Source organism: Mandrillus leucophaeus, unplaced genomic scaffold, assembly GCF_000951045.1.
Source record: "Mandrillus leucophaeus isolate KB7577 unplaced genomic scaffold, Mleu.le_1.0 Scaffold533, whole genome shotgun sequence".
In the NCBI taxonomy this organism is placed as follows: Eukaryota; Metazoa; Chordata; class Mammalia; order Primates; family Cercopithecidae; genus Mandrillus; species Mandrillus leucophaeus.
In genome coordinates, this window is record NW_012105731.1 from 1,918,085 (window position 1) to 1,927,044 (window position 8,960).

General features: G+C 52.1%; 1 long non-coding RNA gene across 1 annotated transcript in view; it reads left to right on the top strand.

The window, feature by feature from the left end:
- The window catches only part of LOC105551806, a 29,686-nt gene extending 27,072 nt beyond the window's left edge, over positions 1–2,614 (top strand). Inside the window, exon 3 of the long non-coding RNA XR_001007900.1 lies at positions 2,293–2,614. This is a non-coding gene — a long non-coding RNA (uncharacterized LOC105551806). The remainder of the gene's footprint in view (positions 1–2,292) is intronic.
- Positions 2,615–8,960: the final 6,346 nt, after the last annotated feature.

Sequence of the window (8,960 nt, forward strand, 5' to 3'; positions counted from 1 at the left end):
GACTGCAGACACGGGCAAGTGCGGAGGAGAGTGGCCTCTTTCCACCTGTGGATGTGGAGTGTTGCCAGAGAGGCAGGTGAATGAGGCTTGCCCAGGACCCAGCCAAGGACCAGCCACTGAATCCTTGGTCTCTATGAAGTGAGGCTGAGCCTGCCAGCTTGGCCTACTACACATGGTGGTGGGGTGCAAAGCAGCTAGTAAAGTCTAGAGTATTATGCAAAGAGACAGTTGTCAGAATAACGTGAGTAATTCCTCGGTGCCGAATGCACACTTGGCTGTGCTAAGAGCAGGGTGGATTTGCAAGTCCTTATTCTCACAGGTGGCCTGACCTGATGGAATGAGGAATGCAGCTCAGGGCCCAGACAGAGACCCACACTCTTTTTCCATAATTACATAAATGCCAGAAGTAAAGCTCTGATGCTTGAAGTGATTCAGTGACCAGGCTGGTATCCAGTGCTGACGGCCTGTACATTCTTCTGGATTTTGTGTGGGCTGCAATTGCATTTATTTTAGAGATGTTTGAGAGACGCATTTATGTTCTAGCTGTTAGATCTTTTGCTTTCCTAAGCAGATGGAGGAGGGGACAGAAGGTCACACAGGGAGGGCCATGCCCTGGGCACGGCTGAGGAGTGGAAGGTACAGTCTCGCTGTGGGGGTTTCTTGTGCTGGTGATGCTTTGCCGTTCAGTCCTTCATGATGAAATTCTAGACATTTTGGGCAGTTTTAACGGGGAGAACTTTGGGGCAGCTTGAGAGGAGAGCTTTTTGGCATCCTGGAAACGTGCTGTCCAGAGGTTTCCCTTTCCACAGATGATGCGTAACACACGTGCGCTTGAGCGAGGCCCGTGAAAGCCTTTGCATTGCTTTCCTGCCCTGGAGTGTGAGGGCGTCACCGCACACCCTACCTAGACAGGCTTAAGCTCTGCCTGACCTGGGGGAGCACTGCTCTTCTCTGCTCTTATTCTTCCCCAGGCCAGGCAGGTTCCAGCTAACCTTGTCCAGCAGACAGTGTGGCTGCTTTCCTGCCCGTGAATGTGAAGAGCTGGTTTTTCCAGCAAGTAAGACTTTGGTGTGGGGCTGCCCTACGCTCCCCTCTCAGCGTGTTCTAGTAGCTTGTTGCATGTAATCGCTCACTTGAGTGGCTTTCAATGCAGCCTGAAGGTGTGCTGTCCAAACCATTCCCTTTCCGTCTTGACTACCACCATCTCACCCCAAATCCGATGGCCTCAGGGTGCCTCCTGGCACTGCATGCCAGCCAGAGTCTCATCACCTGGCTGAGTGTGGAGGAGCACGGCCAGGCCTCTGAAGGGTGGGGGCCAGGTCCAGGGGCACGGGCTGGGCGGGGATGCAGAAGGCAGGGAACTGATGGAGCTGCACAGGGCGGGGCCAGAGGCAGGAGGTGGGGCTCCAATGTCTCCAGAGCCTAGGAGGGACTTAGGAGGTTCCTGCCTGGGGAGAGCCAGACCCTGGAAACACGACTCTTCCTATCCAGGCAGGTTTTGGCAGGTCATCTTCCCAGCACTGCTCGGTGGTTAAAGGAACATTTTAAACCCGTGCAGACCTGTGCTCCACATTAAATGTAGAATCCTAAGTGGCTTCACTGCCTGGGCCTCGTTCTAGTCCACAGCTGTAAAATGCCAGTGATGCCAGTGCTGAAGGGCTGTGTGAGGCTTCAGCAAGGTGTGCATGGATGGGGTGGGGTGTCGGGCAGGGCATAGCTCTGGCTCTGGGGGTGCTTATTTGGGGGTGCATCAGAGCTTCCAAGCACAGCAGGGCCCCTCACGGTGCTGAGGTGGGAGAGGGAGGGTCTCACTGCATGGGCCTCCTTCCCTCTCTCTCCCCCGTGTGTCACCCCTTCTCGTCTCTCCATTTCTGCTGATTGGACCGTGGGGACTCTTCTCCCTCAGAAACCCTGCCTGGGCTCCTGCTGGTGCCGGGTGTGCTTGGGCCTCCCTCGTGGGTCCTGATCCCACGTCCTCCCCGATTTCCTCCTGAAACCCAAAAATTACTTCCCAATGTGCTTTCCAGACTCAAATGACCCCACCCCACCTGCTCCACCAGGACTCTCCTCAAAGAAAACAACTTTAGGGAAAAAATGAAGCTGTTTTAAATATAAAAGGCCAGGGCACAGTAGGCTCTTATTAAAATACAGAGCGATTAACAAGGTCTCATTCCCCTCAATTATTAACAATGTACTTGTTCTTCAGAAAAGTACCCATGAAAATTTAAAACAGATGAAAATGGTTGTTCACTTAAAACCGCTCAGTTAATCTGTGAGCAATGTTTTATTCAGTGCATTAAATGAACAGCACGACGTCAGACACCTGCTGACCCATCACTCCAGGGCCCGGGCCGGCATGTGGATGGAGAGAGAGGGAGAAGACCAGGCACGAGACTGTGGAGAGCCACACCACCAGAAATCCCTGCCCGATTCACCGTCCAGCCCACACCTGTGGATGCACAGGGAGTTGCAGGCAGGGCTCCCACGGCGGACTCAGGAACAGGCAGGGCAGCTGCTGCCTCGCCAGGTGAAGGGACCAGGATGGGGAGGCAGAGAGGCCTGTCCAGCCCCTGTGGCTGTTACCATGGGTGCCTCCTCACTGCCCAGTGCGGCCTCGCCTCAGCTTCATAAATAGGGAAGGGGTCCTAAGAGTTTTCACATCCAGGCTCAGGCAGAGGGGAGGCAGGCGGGAGCGCCCGCTGATTTTTCAGACCTCCCAGGGAGGCCGAGGAAATGGCCTGCCCTGGAGCAGGTGCAGTTCTGTCTTCAACTGGACGCTGGAGGGTTGGGCTGTGTGGGATACTGGTCCCTGCTGCTTCTAGGAGGATACACCGTCCGGGGTTGCACAGGTTGGCTGTGTTTTTTGGATGCTTGATATTTTGTTTTTTCTTCTCTTCACTCTGTCATGAAACTGGCAATAGTAGGTGGTAAATAAATATGTGTTATAGATGAATATTTGCTGTGAGTAAATTAATAAAGGAGTGAATAAATGAACAAGTGACGTAGGGCCTGTCCTGTCTCAGGGACCCCCGCAAAGGCCTGCACACTGGCCAGAGCCTGCCTTCCTGCCAGGGCATTGGGATGCCCCTCTCGAAGCTGCGGGACTCTGGAGGCTGCGGGACCCTCGAGGCTGCGGGACTCTCCAGGCTGCGGGACTCTCGAAGCTGCGGGACTCTCGAGGCTGCGGGACCCTCCAGGCTGCGGGACCCTGGAGGCTGCGGGACCCTCGAGGCTGCGGGACCCTCGAGGCTGCGGGACTCTGGAGGCTGCGGGACCCTCGAGGCTGCAGGATTCAGCCACTGATCCCACTGAGGAGTCCCAGTCTCAGAAAACTGAGCAGCTGCTTCTGCAGGCCCTGCATCCTCCCCTCCCTGGAGAAAGGGAAGCTCTGGCTGAGTCCTGGGACTGAACCCTTGGGTGCCACGGAAGCTTTGCTGCCTGTCAGTCACGCGGCGGGAGAAACAGACCTGGGGAGGAGGCTGGTTTTCTGCACAGCGACTTGCTCCTTAGCCTGGTGCCGTTTACCTCCAAATCCCCTGAAGGTTGACCCCCGGGTGAAGACGTGGAGGCGAGTTTTGGGGGGATAGAGCGGGCTTGGTGGGATGCTGGCACCTTAGCAGGCTGTGCCCAAGGTGCCCCGTGTCTGCGGCTCAGCTCTCGGGCTACGTGCACAGGAGTATGTTGTGAGGGCATTTGGGTGTGGGTGGGGCGGGGAAAGGGAGCCGGGGCTGTCTCCTTTAATGGGTATCTGCCACATGTGATTGTGAGGGAGGAGGAAGTAGAGGAAGAAGAAACCTCCCTGGGAGGTGCGTCATCCTGAGGAAGGCTGAACAACGAGGGCCTTGGAGAGTCCATTCAGAAGCACAGTCTTGCAGAGTGGGCAAAAACAATAGAGCTTCTTGAGGCTGCACGGGCGTTCGTGCAATCACCAGCGCCTGCTGTGAGTGGCCTACGTACTGTCAGGGAAGAGAGGCCGTGACGCCGGATGATGGACTCCAAGTCAACTATAAGATTAAGCAAAATTAAAACAAATTAAAACAAATTAAAACAAAGTAGGAAATCAAGAGCAGCTGCTGTGACGGCCTTGCGGAGATGACGTTAGCTTTGGGAACTGGACAAGTGCGCCCTTGAGCTGCACCTGCACCCAGAGGCTGAGCCGGCGCACGGGCCTCGCAGAGGGACTGGCCTGGGCTTGTAGAGCGGCACAATGGCCCCGGGCCTGGAGGAGCAAGGGTGGGAAGGGGGCAGGCCAGCTCCTGCCAGGCTGGAGAAGGAGTCGGACCTCATGCCACCTGTGCCTGGGTGACTGTGAACATGTAACAAATGTGATCTTATTTATGTTTTGAAAAAGGCAACACAAGCCAACACGAGCCCTGTGAGGACCAGGTGACAGCCGCCCAAAAGCCGACACGGGGAACAAGCCTGGAGCAGCCAGGACGGGTGCTGCGACGGAGGGTGTGCAGCCAGGCCCGCGGTCGGACCTGGTCAGATCAGAGGAGAGAGGGCTGCCAGACTGTGGACGAAAATTAGAAGCTGGAAAGGGGCAGAGAACAGGAGGCTGCTGCTCTCCATCTTTCCCAAAGTCACTCCAGGGAGAGGACATCAGTTACTGAAATGACAGACTCTCCATTTCACATTTTTCCCCACGTGCAGAGTGCAGGGAAGCAGATGGGCTAAATTTCGAGAGCCAGGGTTATTAATGTACACTTTACATAGTAAACTTTCCCCTTTTAAGTGTGCAGGCCTGAGGTTTGCCAAATACGTGTAGGCATTTAACCACCACCAGGGTCACGATGTAGAATATTTCCACCATCGAAACGTTTGCTTGTGTCCCTTGACGGTCATGCCCCATTCCCCAGCCCCGGCCCCTGGAAACGGCTGTCTGCTTTATGTTCCAGTAGTTCTATCTTTTCCAGACTGTCACGTGAATGGAATCAGATGCACGAAATCCCATGGTATGGGGTCTTCTAAGTCTAGCTGCTTTTATTTAGTGTGATGCATTTGACATTAATCCATGACTCAGGCATCAGGAGTTTATTTCTTTTTCCGCTGAGTAGTATTTTGTTGTATGGATATATTGCAATTTGTCTATCATTCACCTGTTGATGTACGTTTGGGATTTTTGGCAATTATGAATAAAGCTGCTATAAACAGACATGGATTTTATGTAGACACATGCCTTAATTTCTGTTGAGTAAATAACAAGGCATGAGATTTCTGGGCCACAGGGTAAATGTGTGTTTCACTTTATAAGAAACTGACAAGCTGTTTCCAAAGAGGTTGCTGCATTTTGCGTTCTCATCAGCAGTGTGTGAACGTTTTAGCTGTTCTGCGTCCTTTCCAGCACCTGGAGCACCCATTTAAAAGGCTTCAACCACTCTAAATAGGTGTGCAGGACTGGACTTAAATGTAAATTTGAGAGGCATCAGTATGTGTGTGTGTGCCTTTCACATCTCCACAGTCACCGGCCACATGCGCTCATAAGGGATGAATACGCACAGCAGCTGGGAAAGGTCTGAGCAAAGGGCCGTGGGCAGGGCACCCAGCTAGACAGAAAGAAATCAAGGCGTGTGCTCTACGGTCCAACCAAGAAAAGATTTTGAAAAGAGAGAGTAAGCTACCGGCCAGTTGTTGCTGAATGGCTGCATGTGATAAAGCGTGACGACTGAGCACTGGATTTACAAAGATGGTGGTTTTTGCTGTCCTTGACAAGAGCAGTTTTAGGGTTGCAGCAGTGATGAGACCCGCATGAGACGGAGTTCAGGAGGGCAGGGACTTGGGTGATAGGACTGGCCCCTCATCCAAGATAGGGCAGTGGAGTCTGCAGGCTGCGTCTCCAATTTTCTCCTTTCTCCTTAGTAATAGAAATCTAAATTTATTTAGGACGGCAATGTGCACAGATAGAAAGACTACATTTTCTAGCTCTCTGGAAAGGCTACGCCTGGACAAGCTGATGACACTTGTTGAGCGGACTTCCATGAAAACTCAGTGAGATAAGGGAGGTGACAGTTGGCAATGGTCCACTTGCCTTTCCCTGTCCTCCTTCCTGCAATTGGGGGGACATACTGACGGCAGACAGTGGTGATCATGGGACCTTCAGCTTGGAAGACCTTGATGATGCAAGCCAGCTTGAGGATGGCAGAGAAGAAAGACGGGAGCTATTGAGCTCCCTGATGGTTCCACTAAGCTGCCAAGTCAGCCTCCAGCCTGCTCCTCCTTAAACCCATATGTGGCTGAGCAAATGCACTTAAGCCTATTAGCTGTTGAACAAACCTAACTGACACAGACTGTAAGCCTCAATATTAATGCATCAATTCTCTCATTAATCTATAAATTTAATTTGATTTCCAAATATATACAGAAATAGCATGTTTTGGATTTAGTCAAGCTGTTGCTAAAATTCACATAGAAAAACGAGCAAGTAAGAATTGTTCAAGAAATTCCAAAACAGAGGTGTATTAGCGGGTGATGAGAGCTATAGCTGTAATATTTTAAGCTATAATAAATAAAGCAGTGTGGTGCTGGTGCATGGATAGGGAATCCGGTCAGGAGAACAGAATATAGAGTCCGAAAATAGAACCAGTTGCAGGAGGAAACTGAAAGTTGAATGATGAATCTTTCTCAGATGTTCTTAAATAGTGGGGAGAAGACGGGTTATTCGATGAGCAGTGTTAGGACCATAAAGCAGTGATCTGAGAAAATTACTGGCCCATAACCAGGCTAGTAATGGGGATCTCCAACTGAGATATAGTCCAAATGAATCAAAGATTTAAAGGTCAAAAAAACACAAAGATATATTACTAGAAGAATTAAAACATAGGAGAGTTATTCATAGTCTCAGGGTAGTAAAGACCTATGACAGTGAACAAACAAATAAACAAAGAAACCCCAGAAATCATAAAGTAAAGGCTTGATAAGTTTGACTACCTAAAAAATTCTGCAGGACAATATCCACCCATAAGCAAAACCAAATAATAAACGACAAACTGGGAAACAGGTTTGGAACTGTGATCACAGAATGAGGTCAATTTCTTTAACACGTAAAGAACTCCTACAAAACAAGACCAAAAATTCAAAATAAAAATAGGCAAAGGTTCACAGAGACAATTCCTAGTAAAGGAAATACAAACAGCTCTTAAGTGTGAAGAGATGTTCGTCTTCACTGAGATGAAGAGAAATACAAGCTAAAACTCCCTGGAGATGCCCCTTTCTCGCCCAACAGATCCTCAGAATCGGAAGCTGGTGACACTGCGCTGGCCGTGGTTTGCACACGCAGGCCTTGTAATACTTTGCTGATTAGCGTGTAGCCTGGCGGAACCGAGGGGCTGTTCCAAAAACTCCCTGATGTCAGAGCATCGCTGCCCAGCGTGCTAACCGCCTTCGCGTGTTGTCCTGAGAGACAGGGTCTCCATCTCTTCTTCCCAGATGAGGACGGTGAGGCTCAGAGAGGCCGGGGACAGTTAACTGGGGCTAAATCGGGAACGAACTCAAGCCATGGTATCCAAAAACCAGTGGAAGGATGAGTGGAAGAATGAAGAGCACCCTCGGCCTGTCTTCCTCCTTTCTCCTCTCTCTTTGTTCTGCCTTCTCTCCCCTGCAAATGAACACAGAGTACTCGACTGACCTGTGCACAGAGAAGTACAATTAACTCCTGCCCTCAGGCGTCTAGCTGGTTTCCTGCAGATCTGCAAAGCTGACGGTCCAGGCCTGTGTAGACCGTGGGCCCCCTAAGCAGGACTGTGGAACAGCCTGGGCTGTGTGGACTGCTCTTTCCTCGCTGCCTCCCCACCGTTCTGAGAAGCACACTCTTCCCCGGATGCCGTTGGAGGGCCCGGAGCCCAAGACACCATCCATGAGCTAGTCCAGCCGAAGCGCGAGGTGGAGACCAGGATCCTATTTTTGACTTTGCTGCCACTGAGATGTGACATGACCGTTCTGGCCCTTGGTGTTCTATGGGGGGAAGGTTCTCTCTGAAAGAAGAGTGAGGCCACGTCAGCTGTTTTGGGAGGGAAGAGTAGGGCTTGACCACCGGGGAGCCGAGAGGCTCATCAGCAGTGGGTCCCAGAGGGTGAAGGGACAGGGAATGGGGCACAGGGGATGGGACCTGCCAGGTCCCCCACAGGGACCAGATATGCTGCTTCTGCCCCTCCAGGCATGAGGAGGCCTGTGGGTGAGGTGGGGAGAACACGCTGGGAGGTGCACGTGCCGCACTGGTGTGGGAAGTGCGTGAAAAGTGGTTGTGTAGGGCAGGGTGAAGGCCTAAGAGGCAGCTGCCATTCACCAGTCTCCCTGTAGGTGTTCAGTCCTGTGTGGCAGCTTCCTTTAGCTTTCCTCTCCTCAGAAATACTCATGGTCCTGAGCCCATGCTTTCTGTAATGTGGACGTGGGGTTTCACCCGCTCGGCCAGCCACCGGCCAGCTTTTAAGGGCTTAGGCTCACACTCCTCAGCTCTGAAAAATGTTCCTAGGAAAACATATCACTTTATTTATATGTAGCAGTCGATCAACGAATTGTGTGTGGGTGTGTGTGGGTGTGTGTGGGTGTGTGTGAGTGTGTGTGGGTGTGTGTGAGTGTGTGTGGGTGTGGGTGTGAGTGTGAGTGTGGGTGTGAGTGTGGGTGTGAGTGTGCACGTGTGAGTGCGAGTGTGGGTGTGGGTGTGCACGTGTGTGTGTGGGTGTGTGTGGGTGTGCACGTGTGAGTGCGAGTGCGGCCAGGGCGGGTGGGAAGGAGCGGGTGAAAGCTGGACTTTGCTCTTGAGGAACTCGCAGTCTAATTCCAGAGGTCAGATGCTTGCTCAGATAATTGTAGTCCAAGGCAGAGAACAGTAAGCCCCAGAGGCCGGTGAAGCGCCCGAGCTGGAGAGGGGGAGGAGGCCGTCCGACCGTTGCTTTCCTTCCCACGAGAGAGGCCGTGGAGCTTCAGCTCTCTCAGGTCCAAGAACTGCATTCGGCCAGGGGTGA